General features: G+C 40.3%; 1 long non-coding RNA gene across 3 annotated transcripts in view; it reads right to left on the reverse strand.

The window, feature by feature from the left end:
• Positions 1–18,801, reverse strand: part of LOC129480323 (uncharacterized) — a 52,973-nt gene that overhangs the window by 3,330 nt on the left and 30,842 nt on the right. The window contains exons 4-7 of one of the 3 annotated variants that reach the window (XR_010120545.1): positions 14,255–14,369; positions 12,997–13,106; positions 7,073–7,202; positions 1,046–1,108 (exon numbers count right to left, since the gene is read on the reverse strand). This is a non-coding gene — a long non-coding RNA (uncharacterized lncRNA). Of the gene's footprint in view, positions 1–1,045; positions 1,109–1,175; positions 1,275–7,072; positions 7,203–12,996; positions 13,107–14,254; positions 14,370–18,801 lie in introns of all 3 variants that reach the window. The other 2 variants (XR_010120546.1, XR_010120547.1) reach the window with 2 other exon arrangements.

An 18,801-nucleotide genomic window follows, 5' to 3' on the forward strand; every position in this document is an offset into this window, starting at 1 on the left:
AGCAGGAGAATCGCTTGAACCCCAGGGGTGGAGGTTGCAGTGACCCGAGATCACGCCACTGCACTCCAGCCTGGTGACAGAGTGAGACTCTGTCTCAAAAAACACACACACAAAAAACTAACCAAAAAATGAGGCCAGAAGATCGACGTCTTAAATATAATTTAAAACAAAGTGAAGTCAAAAATCTCAAAAACGTTATTCAATTTGTCCTGAGAGAATTTCCACTGACCTAACTTTTTTAGTGGTTCTTGTTAATGTGTAACCCGGAGTTCATATTGCGTTCTTGGGAAATAACCAACAAAACATTCTGACCCACAGAGTCCACTCTAAGCCAAAGAGGGTCATAAAGTGTTCTTGTCTTAAGTTGATAAATAGAGTGATGCGAGTCGATATTGGAGCAGGTTTGGTAGCCTAAAACTAATACAATTAACATGCAGCATAGCTGGAGATGCCCATACTTATAGTTTGTCAAAGAGAAAATGCACAACATTTAGATGAAATGCTTGAAAATTTGAGTTCAGATTCAGAGATATTTGTATAAACCTGGGACAAAATATACTCTTTCTGAGGAGAGAAAAGAGGCTGATGAGGGGTTTATATCTCCAGTAAACAGACAACTAAAGGTCCAAGTCCTTCGGTTATTTAATTACAAATTTTTAAATCCACTGCTCTACATGAAGCAGTTGAAATGTTCCAACCATTGATAGGCTTAATATCTGCAAAATTTTGATAATTTTTCTGTCATTATTGAGATGAAAAATTAACTGTCAGGTTAAAAATAGCCTCATTGTGGTTTGAAAGTTCAAACCCAATACATATTGCCTAAGCGTATCGTAGTTTAACTATGTAGAAGCAATAAGCAATGCACAAAAGGTTAAACAGGGTGATATCCTGAGTAGCCCCTTTCATGATTCTATCTCTCTAGCTTCACTGATTTTGTACCTTTTTATTTTCTCCTTTCCACACAGCTCTTTTCAACCCAGGAACTTTAAGTACAAGACCCATATCATTCCAAACATGAAATAGATCACATTGTACCAATTACCTGTTGTTAAGAGAAAAATCCTCATTTCCACCTTCAATACAGCCAAAGCAGTTTTGAAACATTCTTAAAAAAAAGAAACCAAAAACAACTTGAACATAATAGAATAAAAATATTCCTTACACTTTCTTACCCTTTTCAAAATTGTCATCTCATTAGTCTACTTAAAGATGTACGTAGGCCCAAGAACACCTTCATCCACGTTAGATAAATGGAGATATTTAGTGTAAATCTGAAATGGTAAATAATGATCTAACTATAATATCATCAGTAACATTGTCTCAGGGGTTAAAATGTAAATGAATGTTTTTCTAAGGAAAAGTGATTTATTTCCCCAAGTTTTCCCCATCGGCTGCCATTTAATGATACAAAATTTTACTTATAAATACATTAGGAATTAAGTTTTCCATTAAATCAACACAGATCTTTATCAAGACATGTACCATGTTAAAACAGTTTTCCCCAGGAAAACTTTTTTCTTGTACAGGCTTCCACAAAAGTCTCTACAGTTATCTCCACCATATATTTAATAAATCAAGTTTAAAAGTTATCACAATTTAAATAACTGGACAGACATCATATGTCTTTGTGGAAGAAACAGATGCATAAAATAAATCAGAAAAATCATAAAAATAATTATAGAAGTAAATCATAAAATAAATATAGAAAACCATATTAGAAAGTAAAAGCAACTTTTTAGGGGAGTATGGGTCAGACAGATTAATAGCTTTATCTTTGCTATTTTTTCCCATTTATAGTTGAAGAGACCATGGACATAAAACTTGGAACTTGGAGAAAGCTGTTTTTTTTACCTCTATAGTATTAAAATTGAAGTGAAACACACCCTGTGTGTGAAGATTGTACATTAGTTTTCTTGCCAAGGCACAATTTCGGAGACAAATCTTTGAATTTGGAAGGCAATCTCCATAGAATCTGCCAGATATCAAAAAGCACATCATTTTCTTTACGAAGTTTCAAGTTAAATCTGTTGGTGCCAGTTGGACGACGTGATTCGCTCAAAACAAGGACTAAGGAATCTAGTAGGAATTCTGAGGAAAGAGGGTTTCCTGTCTTTCTATAGAAAGGGCTGTGTACACAGGTCCTGAGCTAGCTGGAATGGAAGCCAACAAGTGTATCTCCAGCTATTACTGGGAATAGTAGAACAGAACGTTGACTGGGAACAGCCAGAGGGTTCAATTACCTATCATTCATTCTCATACTAATTAATTGGTGTTGTTCGGTTTGGTCTCAAGAAAAAAAAATTGTAAACTCTTAGAAGAATTTTAATTTATGCTCATTTTATTTTTTTTAAATTGAATACTCTGCTTAGCATGGTACTGTTTATAGAATTCTCCCTGTTGAACTGTAGTTAAACTGAATTGTACACATGCTAATCCCTGAGAGACAGATGAGGTATTTTTAATTAAAAACATCAATCATGTTAAAGACTATTAAATCTAGTAGATCACTTTACCTAATAGGAGTTTTAAATCAAACTTCTTTTTTTGGAACTTTAAAAAATATTTTTCTACAGTCCCACTTCTACAAAAACATTCTTCAGTTTACACTGGAGACCAGTTTATGCAGTTTGTATTGGAGCCTAGTCAAATTCTTCCAGGCTCTTCCTGCATTTCTTTGTATAATGACCCCCCTTTCCCCAAACTCTATTTCTGTTGTTAATTGTATAGAACGCTGCTTAAATGAGAAACATCAGTACTGAGGATGTAGGCAATGCCTTAATTGATCAGATAAACATGGTCCATTTAGTTTTGCTTTAACTCAAACTTCAAAGTACCAAGCTGTAGGTTTGCTTCATTTTGGCAGAAGCAAAAAGCCTGAAACTCTTCAGGAGGTAAGGAAGCTATGGAAATTAGGCATCTGCCCAAAATCTAGGATAAAGAATAAACACTTAAAACTCATTTTAACATCTACTTTGAACTGAAAAGAGCTCATGAGAACATTTGAATATAGCAAAAGGACAATTTTCAAGACTGTGAACTTGAACCCATTTGACAGCAGAGAATGTGATCTCAGGGCCATGTGATACTGGTCTCTCTTCATTAAAGTCCCATCAGCCCTACCAAGATGAAACAAACTTTCTAAATTTTCCTTTCCTCTTCCAACTGCCATATGTGAGCTCTAGGTATGGACTTGCCTCGGGAGGATTTATATAGGCCTTTTGAACTTCTAACAGAGTCTCTCTTTTGAGTAACCATTTTAAAGAAGATTAAATTTAATTAGACTGTATTTTTTCCTGTGACATGTGCCTTCAAAGTCCATTTTATTACATACTTTTATCCTAGCAGTGCACTAATGCTGTCGGGTGTAGGGCACCTTCAGACGCAGGAACAAAGGAGGGAGATATTTATATACACTCACTTAATCCCCCGGGAGTATTTTAGGACTAGCCGACATCTGACATCCATGCCTGCGCAGCAACACTGCTTGAGCAAATGTTGCTCAGGAATCAACTCAGACACGTGACAATTTGGATGCGTAATCTGAGCCCTCCATACACCTATCCTAGCTAGGGGTTCAAGGTGCCCTTGGGTTGTATCATCTATTTATACCCTAATTATTTCTCTTTTGATGTTTTTCTTATTCTCTGAATTTATTGATAATAACTACACTTCGATAGTGTGTCCAGAATTGGTGGGCTCTTGGTCTCACTGACTTCAAGAATGAAGCTATGGACCCTCACGGTGAGTGTTAACAGTTCTTAAAGGCGCGTGTCCTGAGTTTGTTCCTTCTGATGTTCGGATGTGCTTGGAGTTTCTTCCTTCTGGTGGGTTCATGGTCTCGCTGGCTCAGGAGTGAAGCTACAGACCTTTGCAGTGAGTGTTACAGCTCTTAAGGCGGCGCTCTGGAGTTGTTCGTTCCTCCCTGTGGGTTCGTGGACTGGCTGGCTTCAGGAGTGAAGCTACAGACCTTTGCAGTGAGTGTTACAGCTCTTAAGGCGGCGCTCTGGAGTTGTTCGTTCCTCCCTGTGGGTTCGTGGACTGGCTGGCTTCAGGAGTGAAGCTACAGACCTTTGCAGTGAGTGTTACAGCTCTTAAGGCGGCGCTCTGGAGTTGTTCGTTCCTCCCTGTGGGTTCGTGGGCTGGCTGGCTTCAGGAGTGAAGCTACAGACCTTTGCAGTGAGTGTTACAGCTCTTAAGGCGGCGCTCTGGAGTTGTTCGCTCCTCCCTGTGGGTTCGTGGGCTGGCTGGCTTCAGGAGTGAAGCTGCAGACCTTCGCGGTGAGTATTACAGCTCATAAAGGCAGTGTGGACCCAAAGAGTGAGCAGTAGCAAGATTTATTGCAAAGAGCAAAAGAACAAAGTTTCCACAGTGTGGAAGGGTACCCTGTCGGGTTGCCACTGCTGGCTGGGGCAGCCTGCTTTTATTCATCCTGCTGATTGGTGCATTTTACAGAGAGCCAATCGGTCTGTTTTACAGAGAGCTGTTGGTCCTTTTTGACAGGGTGCTGACTGGCACATTTACAATCCCTGAGCTAGACACAAAAGTTCTCCACTTCCCCACTAGATTAGCTAGATACAGAGTGTGGATTGGTGTATTTACAAACCCTGAGCTAGACACAGAGTGCTGATTGGTGCATTTACAAACCTTGAGCTAAATACAGAGTGCCAGTTGGTGCATTCACAATCCCTTAGCTAGACATAAAGGTTCTCCAAGTCCCCACCAAATTCAGGAGCCCAGCTGGCTTCACTCAGTGGATATCGCACAGGCCGCAGGTGGAGCTGCCTGCCCGTCCTGCACCATTTTCCCGCACTCTTCAGCCCTTGGGTGGTCGATGAGATCAGGCGCCGGGAGCAGGGGACGGCGCTCGTTGGGGAGGCTCAGGCTGCGGAGGAGCCCACGGCGGGGGGGCGGGGCGGGGGAGGAGGGGGAGATTCAGGCACGGGGGGCTGCAGGTCCCAAGCCCTGCCCCTGTAGGGAGGCAGCTAAGGCCCTGCGAGAAATCGAGCACAGCAGCTGCTGGTCCAGTTGCTAAGCTCCTCACTGCCCGGGGCTTGCCGGCCGCTCGGAGTGAGGGACCCGCCGAGCCCACGCCCACCCGGAACTCATGCTGGCCCACAAGTGCCGCGCGCAGCCCCGATTCCCCTGCGCCAAGGCCACGCCCACCCGGAACTCGTGCTGGCCCACAAGCGCCCCGCGCTGCCTCGGTTCCCGCCCACGCTTCTCCCTCCACACCTTCCCGCAAGCTGAGGGAGCCGGCTCTGGCCTTGGCCAGCCCAGAAAGGGGCTTCCACAGTGCAGCAGTGGGCTGAAGGGCTCCTTAAGCACGGCCAGAGTGGGCCCCAAGGCCGAGGAGGTGCCGAGAGCCAGCGAGGACTGCCAACAAGCTGTCACCTCTCAGTAGGAATTGGTACCAACCTACTTATGAAGAAGTATTTGTTTTAACCTGAACCTGGGGTAAGATTTACTTAGAGATTATTTCAGAGTCTAACCTACTCTTAAAACCATGTTTATACATTTACTAGAAATATAAATCAGTGTCAATGGCATTACAGGGATCGATGGAAAGCGAGTACCTCAATCCCTGTTTAACAATTAGGTCACGCAGAAAATCACTAGATGTAAGATTCAGTAATTTTTACTTTTATTGGTAGAATTTGGAGAGAAGGGGAAGAAATATGACAAAGAGTAGCAGACATTTAAAGAAAAGGTAAAAGTCAACATTTGCAACCGGGTACTAAAGACTCATTCCTGTTAAAGGAGAGCAGATGTAACTGCTCAACTGCTTCACAATGCCTTTGGTGATAGCTCCTGCTGGGACATGTGGATGAATGCGGTTTTCTCTCTTCACAATTGTGTTGTTGCTTTAGCCAGAACGCTGTGGCATTTTACCAGCCTTTCCTTTATCACATTTTTTTACAAATATAAAGAAGAAAGAAAATGAACACATTGCAAGTAATTTCTTCTTCATTTTGGTGTGCTATTAAACACAGGTGTGCCCCTGTGGCCCTGGCTGCCGGCTTGCTGCTAACTTCCCCAGGCCTCCAAGGCTTGGGCATAGGGAGGCAGAAGATTGTTTGCGGTTTTTCGCTTTTTGCTTTTTCATTGGCGTGACTGTGCCCAGCAGTCTAGTCTATTCTTTCCTTTTTCATTTTTTCACTGGTGTGAAGGAGCACAGCCACTTAGCGAAAGAACGACCTGCGGCTAAAGGGAGCGAAGCAGAAAGGAGCAGGCCAGCCTGGCCTTTCTCTGTGGCCTGAAACTGCCTAAAGTTAATTGCTCACATAAGAAGAATAACTGGTGGTGCTGTAATTGAATTTTTATGGAAATAAACAGGTGGCAGATTTACTATAGCTGTGGAGATAGTAGGGGGCGAAATGCTGTAGCCACATTAACCTGTTTAATTTAATAGCTTCGGTACTCATAGGGGAAAAAAAAAAAGCAGTGTTGGTCTTCGAGCCAGTTGGATGCCAAATGTAAATAACTACAATTACCCTAGCATGCCCAAGTGGTTGAGCAAAAAAGGGCTTTGTGCCAGCTTCAACTTGGTTTTCATGTTTATTAATTAAGCTCCTGGAAGTTTCAAAAACAGAAGTTTTAACTCACAAAGAACTCTGGGAAAAAAAGGAAGAGGAAAGAATTTGGCAAAGGGAAAATAGACCGATAGACAGACAGACAGATAGAGGCTCTTCTTCCATTAATGGCACAGCACGAGTCTGTGATAGATGTTAGGAGCACTCTATACTGGACACAGGAAGGAAAAACTAAAGGCTAGCTTTGCACGATGCTGCCCCCCAGTGGTAAGATTTTGGAAATGCATTTTTATATTAAGTAGAAAAATCAGTGACTGTTGAGATATGCGAAGAACACCATTAGCTTCTTGACGTACCTGACGTTTACTTTTAAGCCAAATACCAGGAATAAAAGTTTGTGTTGAAATTTTTGTCTATTTGACTGCAGGGAAAAACGACATGAACTATTCGTCTATCTATATCGTCATTATTTTTTACCTCATGGATTGAAACAAATTTTAAAGGAAAAAAGAACGTTAATAAGAAAGAGCAGCACTTACCATCAGGAAGGCCCCTCACGAGCATTGTGAACACTCAGGTGAGTAAAACACGTGCATCCTCTGCCAGCTTTCCCAGGCTTGAGTGGTGGGTAGATTCGTAGATGAAGAATTTAAGATAAAATAGAGTTTGCTAAGTATTAAAAAGCACACAAAGAAAAATTAGTGTGAGCGTGAAGTAGAGAGTATCCAAAATTCATTTTATCAATAAGAAACACTTTACACACTATTTGAATTACCTCATCAAATACCTAATACCCAAGATTATCAGAACCAGAGAAATCCAGCCAAACGTTGCAGTGGAGCTAAAGAGTAAAAACAAACCCAAGACTAAGCTGGCAAGAAGTCAGAGAGCCTGAAGGGTGCTCTTTCCTCTTATCAGTTTTGTTTTTAGTCCCATAAACCTTTAGTAAGTCCTTGCTGAGTGCATCACACTTTACTGACTGCACTTTAGGGTGTCAGCTGAAGAGTGATTAACTTCATAAATCTGAAAGGAGAGCTTAAAGGTTCTTCTCATGAAGGGTTGGAGCCTGCCGGCGACCATTCTGACAGTCTGAGAAGTGCAGCCTCTGGCCAGAAGCTGGAAACAGGCATGTAGAGAGTAGGATAGGAAAAATAAGATGGATTTATGGCTAACAGGGTGGCTAAGTATACATATTCAGCAGGTCATAGAAGGAGATATAAATATTCACAGAGGGGATGCACAGCATGTGTAACATGCATCCCATGTTCACTCTGGGATGAAGACTTAACATTTAAATGTATTACAATTAGACCTTATTCATCAAAAGGTGAACCAGAGGACACAAAGAACCTCTATGTGGCAGCCTCCAAAGACAGGCCCCAGGAGCACTTCATGGTCAATGGTCTCTTATCAGGAAGGAATGCTGGTCAGTTGCTGTGTCAAAACTGTGAAAAGGGCCAGGTGCAGTGGCTTACACCTGTAATCCCAGCACTTTGGGAGGCCGAGGCAGGTGGATCACCTGAGGTCAGGAGTTCGAGACCAGCCTGACCAACATGGCAAAACCCCGTCTGTACTAAAAATAAAAAATTAGCCAGGTGTGGTAGCAGGCACCTGTAATACCAGCTACTCGGGAGGCTGAGGCAGAAGAATCACTTGAACCTGGGAGGTGGAGGTTGCAGTGTGCCGAGATAGTGCCATTGCTCTCCAGCCTGGTCAACAAGAGTGAAACTCCATCTCAAAAAATGAAAATAAAAAATAAATTAAAAAAAAAACTGAAAGGGAGGGGCAGCATCAGGCAGTTGGTTCTTATCGGTGGCAGAAGGAATCTTTCAAAAGGGCTGGTTTCTGTTAAACACCTAGGGAAGAGAGCCTAGTGGCGGTTAGCAAGGGAGGGGGTATGCGAGGCACATCTGACCTCCCATCGTGTCATGGCTGTGAACTCCATTTTTAAGGTTTCTCTGAGGTCCCCTTGGCCAAGAAGGGGTCTATTCAGTTGGTTTAGGGGCATAGGATTTTATTTTTGTTTCTCAAAGGGTACTTTTACCCCATGTGCTGATGTCTGTCCGTGCACAGCCTCAGGCTCTTCTCTCCTCCCTCTGCATTTTCTCCACATAATGGACCTCATTTCCCATCTATGGACCAACGACTTCCATATTTATTTCATCACCGAACCAGTTCCTATTTATCCTCATGTCTAATTTCTCACTCAACATCTTCATGTGAATGTGTGTCAGGCCCCTCAAATATTATAGGTCTAAGATCATTGGCCCCAATCTTATTCAGTATATACACGATGAATATAATACATATTTATGTATATCCTGCTATGCAAACCGGAAATATAAGAACACTGTTTTACATTTTCTACTGTCTCCCACCCAGTATTCAATCCATCACCAACAGTCAATCATGAGTCCTATTAATATTAATTCCTAAGTGTCTCATAACTCTATCTTCCTATTTCTACATCCATACAACAAACTCTCACTGCAACAGTTCAATAACATACCTTGCTACTCTCTGTTCATACCCATACTGCACCCAGAGAACTCTTTTACATGTCTAATCATGATATTATATCGTCCCTGCTTAAAGCCACACACTTGATTTCTCATTGCTATTCAGATCAGAGAAAATCCTGCAAGTTCAGGTCCCTGTCTACTTTTCAGGCTCCTCTTGGTCACTCTGAACCTCACATTCCTCACTCCAGGTGTACTGTCCTCCATTCGCTTCTCAAGCACACTTTTCTCTCCTGCTATGGAATCACTGCACGGACTCCTTTGTCTGTGCTCTTTAACACCTACCTCTGCCTTAGAGCTCATCTGAAATATCACTTGCTGAAGTAAGACTTTTCCTACCTTTCCCATTTTCTCCTCCAAAACTCCCTGCACACACAGACACACAGATACACACACACCCCAGGACAACAGAGGGTTCCCCTGTAACACAAGCTTATAGAATTATCTTGAGCAGTGACTGTCCAGTTTGTACCATTAAATTATCAGTGCTGTAAAAGCAAAGACCATGTCAAGATTTGCTCATCATTGTACCCCGGACACCTAGCACAAAGCATGAATCTTGGTTGCTACTGAATAAATATCTGTTAAATGACTATCCAGGGGTACAATTTATGATCGCTCAGTATCACTACATCTTCTAAGCACAGGACAAAATAGAGACACGAATCATCAACCCAACATCTTTCAGGCTTTTAAAGATATTTTTAATTTCCGTAATTCATCTATGAATGCAATACTGCTTTGGATTTTAGTGCTTTAGTAGGTAAGGGCAATTCCAGAAGCTTGGCATTTTCTATCACAATAGCCCTACTCCATGGTGCAGAGACCCAGTTGGGGATTCTGCCAGTTGCCTAAGAGACCTATTCCAGTCATATCCTCAGAAAAATAACCACAAGACTGGACTACCTAGAGGCCAACTGAGATCAAAACTCAATTTATAACCTGAAGTACAATTTGCCATTCTGATCAGTAGAGACAGTGTTATTCTCAGTCTCCGGGAATCAGGATAGCTCCGAGTTGGTGTTTAACAATATCCCAAAGCTCCGATTATTTCTGTTTTCCAGGGCATGTTTACTGTATGTATTTTTACTATATGGAATTTTATAGCTCCTTTGCATTCTATTCACATTCTATTGCATTCTATTCACATATAAATAATACCTGGCATGAAATGTCTGTGTAGCCAGATTCTAGGAAGTATTTTATCAGCATGACCTAAAATGCAAGCAGTCTATTTTTGTCACAAAGTTAAAACAGTAACATTTGGTACCTGAAAATGTTTATGTGAATGTTGACCCCTAAAAGCACATTACCCTTAGAATGTAATATCACTATTCATGCTGTTTGCTAGATGATTGGTGTAAAAGAGCAGTAGCTCTTTGGAATTTTTTTCTCCAAAAGGACAGCATCTTCTAGCCATTCTGAATAAACCCCCAAACAAAGAATAGGCAAACCAGATTAAAAGCTATTTATCTGCAATATCTGCAATAGCCAAAGATCCTTTGCTGAAGGCTGGGAAGATTTATTGCACAAACAAGTGATATTATTGCTGAGTCCATCTTCAAAGAATTCTTGATTATGGCGTTAACTCAGGTCTGAGAATTGGGAGAGAATGAGCAACTTCCCGTAATGATGACCCAGGTCAGACCTCTACTTCCCAGGTGTGGGGTGTTTTCCATAACACAAATCAAGAAGGACTAATGTACTATCATCTGTTTCAGTCAAGGGACCCAGTGACTGGTGAACCACTACCAAAGATTTCTGTAATACATAACACTCTGCTGATGAGCTTGCCCTGCTGCCTTTTATGATAACCACAATAATTTTGCGTCCTTCCTTTGAATGCTGCTACTTGGCCTCTGCTGCCCTAGAATAGTTTCCTTCTTATTTCAATCAGGGAAACCATGTCAACTGAAGCATCTGCCATCAACATCCTCAGCTTAGGAAGAACAGTAGAACAAACTCCTCAAAACTCCCTTCACCAATACGTTCCTCAAGATATTGGTAAAGAAATTATCTTCTAGACATCTTGGGTAATAAATTAGGATGAAGGTGATTTATGTATAATTCCAACGCAGAGTACTTGCTACCCTTCCCTGCATTATTTAAGAGATTTCTAGGATCTCAACTTCACTATCCCAAGCCTCCCTGAAACCCAGATTATAACCAAGCAAATGAGCCAAGAATCAGACCCACTGTAGCCACTCTGGGTAACTCTTTCAATATAGAAGCTCAGAGTGATACATTTATTCTTTTGAAAAATTACACGTTACCTGTCCAAGGTCAATCACTAGTACACATAGTCCCAAGTTTTGTTGTCATACGATGAAAGAAATCTCACCCAGATTTTACAATGCATTTGACTTCTCTGGGACATGTTGGGATTTAACCACTAGTTCAAGTCTGGAGATAAACGGGGATGGGGGTGGTGTTCACGGTTCTAAGTGGTAAACGGATTCTCTCTTGCAAAGTCAGCCTCTGGAAAAGAAAGGGAATACAGTCTCCAAGCAAGAAAAGCCACCTCCGTCGAAGAACGAGGATGCACTTCTGTGATGCCATTAACAGTACTGCACTGGCAAATGTTTAACAATCCATTCTCTGGCAAGGGGGTTAGGGACAGCCCTGACTGTGGCATTTCAAATACTTGTAACTGACTTCAAATTGTCATCATATCATGGACACAGAGTAGAGATGAGATAAATGCAGTTGATCTCAGGAGCTGGCAAGAGCTGGCTCCAGCACACAACTACAGCGGGGGAAAAGGCTATGAGTTCAAGGCTTTGGAATCACCCCACATTGTCTAATTCTTATGCTTAGGATCCTCCAGTCCTATAGTTTTCTGAGCATTGCTGTCTCTCACTTGCTCATACAAGGACCGGCAAGACTCTAAAATCAACTGATAGTACAATTTGGCGATCATAATATCAAAGTTGGAGTTTGATTTTCACCTACATGAAAGTTGAAAGAATTAGAATTGAGACTCTGTTAGGATTGTGAGAATTCCAAGAACTCAGTCTTTGCCATAATCAATAATTTAAGAAGATTAGCTTATCATTTATCTTTTATTATTATTATTATTTTTTTTTTTGAGACGGAGTCTCGCTCTGTCACCCAGGCTGGAGTGCAGTGGCGCATCTCGGCTCACTGCAAGCTCTGCCTCTCAGGTTCACGCCATTCTCCTGCCTCAGCCTCCTGAGTAGCTAGGACTACAGGCGCCCGCCACCACGCCCGGCTAATTTTGTGTATTTTTAGTAGAGACAGGGTTTCACCGTGTTAGCCAGGATGGTCTCGATCTCCTGACCTCGTGATCTGCCTGCCTCGGCCTCCCAAAGTGTGGGATTACAGGCGTGAGCTACCGCACCCAGCCTATCTTTTTTTTTTTTTTTTTTTTTTTTTTAGCTATTCGGTGCCCTCCAAACATCAGCTGCATCCCTACAGTCTTTCATCTTTTCAATGACAGTGGCAACTTGGTTTCCCCAAAACCTCGCCTTGAATAGGCATTTCATTCTGAGAGCGCCTTTCATTACAGGGACCAAAGGCACTGTTTAGTTAGCTCTTTCACCATGGCATAGGATGGGCTACCAGGATCGTGTCTGTGAGGACAAATGGAATTTTGCCCCTTTTGGCCCCAGTCTGAAAATCAGTTCCACTTGCTGACTTTTCACTCCACTTTCCCTAAAACTCTATTACATTAAACTGATTCCAAAGTATGACTTTCTGTACTAATGAGGTCTTTAGTTCAAAGGAAGATAAACCAAATATGTTTCAATTAAGGCAAGCTAGTAATTTATGGCAAAGATATTAGTTAGCTCACAGAATTATATGAAACTTAGCCAAGAAGGCTCAGAAAGTCAGTGGGAACCAAGGGAGATTTGTCAGCAAGAAACGCTGTATAGGAAAAGGCTAGATTGGGACACCACAGAGTCTCTAGCTAGCACTATCACCACTGTTCCAGTCTCTGCTGCTACTGTGGCACTGTGGATCGCTTTTCCTCTATCCCCAGATGGGACCATCTGACTGTCAAACCAAGGCTATGTGCCTTTGTCCTCTCTGCCTGAGTATAGAAAGACAAAGCATATTACCTCTTCATCCTTAGACATGAAGCCCTGCCTTCTGCCAAGACTTCAAAGCTCAATGTAGAAAGAGTGTTCATATGCCTAATAGTCTGAAATGATCATAACTGTGTTTGATAGATTAGGAATTAGATGCTTTGATAGAACAGTTTCAAGTGACTGGGGAGCAGAAAGTGAGACTGCAGTAAAGAGAGGAGTAAATTAGATAAAGAAGAACAATTACAGGAACTAATGATGACAGACTAATCATTTAAGAAATTTCATAGAAATGGAGATAGTAGCTTGAAGGGCAATGCAGATTTGGAAGTAATGCTTTGTTTCTTTTCTTTATAAGAGGTAAATTCATCAAGTCAATCAGAGAATGCACTTAAGAGAAAAAGACTGAATATTTCAGTAATCACGGGGATAATTGAAGAATGAATGGAAATGGGTAAAATTAAGAGCATGTGTGTGGATTAACTTTTTAAAAGAAGAGGGTAATTTTTTCCCTAAAATAGGAGAGAGAAAAAGGACTAATGATGACAATGATACACTAAATCAAAGAGGGGCAGGTTACAGTTGTTTGTTAAAGGAGATCAGGCAGCCTTGATCTTTTCACTTCAACAGGACATAAGAGAAGCGTCCAAAGCTGAAGGAATGAGCCAGACTTAGAAACCCAGGATAAGTGAAAAACATTTAGAAAAGCTACTGTGAACAGGGGTAATGAACGGGGCATGAATCTACTAGTGGAATTGGGGATCACTTCCCATCTGACTGACTAAAAGTTGTTTAATAATAGCCACTGAAGTGGGGCTGATAGATTTTTCCATTAGGAATAACATGTACTAAATCCAGCTTCCACAGCCCTAGTAACAGCCTTCAGTGTGGTTATACAAACAACAGAGGCAGAAGATTTTAGCCTCACACCCCCCAACACACATCAAATGTACAACTACTCACCTTCTTGTAGAAGTAGTAAGTAGAATAAAATATTGCAAGAGGATGAAATGATTGTGACAAATGATAAATGAGTACCAAATATAGCTGTCTATGGCAGCTTTATCTGTGGTTTTGTGGTGTCTTTGATGCTTATTTAAAGGAAATAGAATTTAACCACCCATTGAGAGTCCAGATCAGGCCTTGGATTCACCTTGGTCTTCGGAGGTTTCTCTTTTCCACAGAATCTTCCAGGTGCATTTTTATAATGACACTCTATCAAGCCACTGAGATCAACTGCCAGAGCTCAATCTGCTACAGGAATCTTGCTAGAAGAAAAGAATGTTTCATCAGAGACAGTCATTCATCCTGGCCCACACCTCTTCTGCTCTGATATTCCACTGTTAAAAGCATAACACACTGGAGGAAGATTGTGCTATATTTCATGCGTGCTCTGCGCCACCACCAAGGGACAGTCCCATCTGTTATTTGCTCTCAGCTTTGCTTACTGATAAAACAGGAAGGACAGCTTGCTGATGGGCTCTTTGAAGCAAATGGATCCTCTCTTTCCTGCAATTAATGTTTATAAATTATTTCTACAGTAGACAGCATGTATGGTACCATGATTTCAAAATTAGTTTCAATAAATTAAGGGCCTGCATTCATTACAAGAGGAGCTTGATTACAATGCAACTCATGGAGTTTACTGTTGTACTCTACCTTTTGTGAAAATTGCTGCATGAAATTAAACACTCTCATTAATTCTGTTGATTATCATCCCCTCATAAGATCTTACGATCATATGTTCAGTTATTGAAATTTCACTTTATGTATATAATCGAGTTTTAGTTGTTCACAGAAAACAGGATTCAGGACACTTCAAAATTTCAGAGACTAGGTTAATAGTCCTCTGGCTTCAGCAAATGAAAATGGCTTATAAGAACAAAGCACAAATATAACTGAAGTGATTAGGGTTTTTTTTTTTTTCCCCAGAATATTATGTTGTTTCAATCATATACCATTTTTAGAGTAGAGAAATAATTATATACTTTATGGCTTCTGCACTATTTTCAAAAGGATTTTAGAAGATGAATCTCTCTTTCTAAATTGGAAAACATCCTTTTAACTCAGTTTTTAATGGTTCCTTTTTATTTCCTTGCCTCAATGTCTTTGACCAAATTTGTCTATGTTTTCTTTGTAAACTAATTCTTTTTCCATGTTAGGTAATGGTATGTGTTCTTAAAAAAAAAAGTGACCTTGAAATTTGTATTAGGTTAGCCACTTTTAAAGCTTTAGACTAGGAATTTTAATTTCCAAGCAACACATATCAGTTCCAAGTACAGTTGTCCCTCAATATCCGTGGGCTTTGGGGCATTGATTCCAGAACCTCCTGCAGATCCCAAATCCATAGATGCTGAAGTCTCTGATATAAAATGGTGTGGTATTTGCATATAACCTACTCATATACTACCATACACTTTACATTATATCTAGGTTACTTATAATACCTAACACAATATAAATGCTGTGTAAATAGTTGTTATACTGTTTTGCTTAAGGAATGAGAAGAAAAAGTCTGAACATGTTTGGTACAGATGCAATTTTTTTCCCAAATATTTTCAATCTGATTTGTTGACTCTACAGATATGGAACCCCCAAAGACAAAGGGCTGATTGTACAAACAGGAAAAAAATTGAGTCACAGTTTCGAAAGACTCTAGATAGGGGAGAAAAGCCTCTAAGCAATTTAAGAGTCATTCAAAGACTCTTAAAAGCTCAAGGAGGCCACCACCTCTTTATCCTTGTATGAGGTGGTTGAGAAACAGCAGACATACAAGGAGAGAGGATCAAGGGGAGAACAGGAGATACCAAGATTTCTAGCTGGAAAAAAAAAAAACAACTTTTATTTGAAAGAGCTACTCCTTAGTACACTTAATAACAGTACAATGAATGAAAAAAATACTGAAGCACAGAGAGAGAAAAATAGGTATGAAGCATCCTCATGCTATTAACAGGATATATTTAGGAGAAACAATTTTATAAAAATGTAGTCCAGCATTGTGGTTTATGCCTGTAATCCCAACACTTTGGGAGGCCGAGGTGGGCAGGTCGCCTTAGGTCAGGAGTTTGAGACCAGCCTGGCCGACATGGCGAAACGTCGTCTCTACTAAAAATACAAAATTAGCCTGGCATATGGTGGGCACTGGTAATCCCAGCTACTTGGGAGGGTGAAGCAGGGAGAATTGCTTGAACCCGGGAGGCGGGGTTTGCAGTGAGCCGAGATCGTGCCATTGCACTTCAGCCTGGGTGACAAGAGCAAGACTCCATCTCAAAAAAAAAAAAAAATGCATCCCAGTGGTATTGTATACTCTCTGGCTATTTCATTTATTTTATAAAGCCCATAGTAGGCATGGTCTATATTGCTTGTGAGAATTACACTATGAGAGTAAACTGGAAAGCATGGCAGAGTTTTAGACTACAGTTAATTGTGCAATATACAATAATTGTTTTAAGATTAACTTTAGCAGAATTTGAATTACAACTTTATCAACTCCATCTTTCTATGAGAGATAAAACAAGGCCCCTTTGAGATCACATCCACTAATAAAGAGTATAAAAAAAATTCAGTGAGGTTTTAGTTATGATTAAATTTGTTTTATTTATTTTTTAACCTTTCAAGTACCCAGGCATTCTTAGTAGAATAAGAATAGAAGAGATATTCCAAACAGCCCTGATTAAATGGAGAAGTGTTCAGAAACTAATAGAACACAGTTATGAAGAGATAGGTAGAGTATAATTCATTTTTTAAAATGCCTTCAGTGAAATTAACAGAAGTAATTACCAACAAAGTAATGCTATTATTAAAAAGAATATTACTATCTTATGTGTGATGCATAAGACCAATGAAATAATTTTCCTATTGAATTTAGTCATTTCTCTTTGGGGAAATTTGGATAAGTCAGGTGCCATTAGACTGATTAGACATTCATCAAAACAATAAATCCAGTTTATATTCCTTAAGTCATTAAGGTGATAGAAATACAGATGTCAGAGGAGAAAATGAGTTAAGACATATTTTAAAAAGAAAAGAAAAATATCTTACGCATGAGCTCAGAGAATGTCTACCATGTAACTGACTTCAGCTGGAAATGTTGACTGTCTAGTTTCCGAATTCCTAAGAACATACAATTTTTTAAAAATAAAAAATATAATATGAGAGGATGAAGTTAAATCCAGGGAAACATACACAGAACCTGAAAGACACTAGCCTTTCTTCTAGTCTTTCTAAACACGTGCACCGTCATCTGTTTCAAATATTTTCATGCCATCCTTCTTACAGGCCTACTTAATGATGATCAGTCCTATTATTACCCCATGATACAGTTTAGAAAACAAATTCATACACTAAGTAAATGAACCAAATTGTAAGTCACTGCCTTTTCTCCAGAGTTGGCTGCTTTGATTACTCCTACACTTAACTAGTCAACTTTAAAGAAAAAAAAAATTTTTTTTCTGTGAAGGAAATTAAGTGCCTGTTTTCAGAGAGCTAAAAGCAATCAAGATATCTACTGTGTTATTTTCCTATCCATGTCGACTCGTGTTTAAGGTTGACTAGGAAGACATAATCACTGGCTGCTAGGAACAATTTCTTTTGATAAAAAATTTAAAAGAGTTTCTAATGCTTTATTTTATAATTTTCAGTTTTCTATTGGAGTGACATAGTGAAAGTGAGTAGCATAGGACTAGTATCCAGGAAAAGACCAAGTTCTTAAATAAAACAGCATGGTGTGTTACTATAAAGGAATAAAATTACTTATGCATTAAAACTACCTGCCATTCTAATGGATATTTTTCTTAAAAGGAGCCTCCCCAAGAAGCTATTATTCCATTGATAGCTTTGTTCTAAGTATTTTGAAAACACCACTTTTGGAATTGACTTTGTTTGCATTTCTAGCCATACAATAAATCAGGCAGTTTAGCTTTGCTGTACCCTGTATAATAGCTCAACTTCTGCTACCTCCCCTAATATATCAAAATTAATATCTTTTTTTTTTTTTTTTAGGCAGAATATTACTCTGTTGCCCAGGCTGGATTTCAGTGGCATGATTTCAGCTCACTGCAACCTCCTCCTCCCTGGTGCAAGCAATACTCATGCCTCAACCTCCTGAATAGCTGGAATTACAGGCACACACCACCACACCTGGCTAATTTTCGTATTTTTAGTAGAGACAAGGTTTCACCATGTTGGCCAGTGTGGTCTTGAACTCCTGACATCAGGTGATCCGCCTGCCTCAGCCTCCCAAGGAGCTGGGATTACAGGCACGAGCCACGGTGCCCAGCCCTAAAATTAATATTTTTAACTCAATTTTTACTGCCTCCCAATTTCATTGACAGAACCATATAATTAAACTAAAGAGTTTAAAAAGAAAAAAAATTATGGTTAGAAGTACAAATGTATCTTTGTTGTTGTTATTATGAGACAGGGTCTCACTTTGTCATCCAGCCTCGAGTACAATGGCACAGTCCTAGGATCCTAATTCACTGCAGCCTTAAACTCCTGGGCCCAGGTGATCCTTCTGCCTGTACCTCCCAAAGTGTTGGGATTACAGGTGTGAGCCGCCATGCCTGGGCTAGAACTACCAATTTAAATACAGAAAATTTTAAGTACTTAAAATTTTGCATCTTGGCCAGGTACAGTGGCATACACCTGTAATCCCAGCGCTTTGGGAGGCTGAAGTAGGAGGATCACTTGAGCCCAGGA

The sequence above is a fragment of the Symphalangus syndactylus genome, chromosome 4, assembly GCF_028878055.3.
Source record: "Symphalangus syndactylus isolate Jambi chromosome 4, NHGRI_mSymSyn1-v2.1_pri, whole genome shotgun sequence".
Classification (NCBI taxonomy): domain Eukaryota; kingdom Metazoa; phylum Chordata; class Mammalia; order Primates; family Hylobatidae; genus Symphalangus; species Symphalangus syndactylus.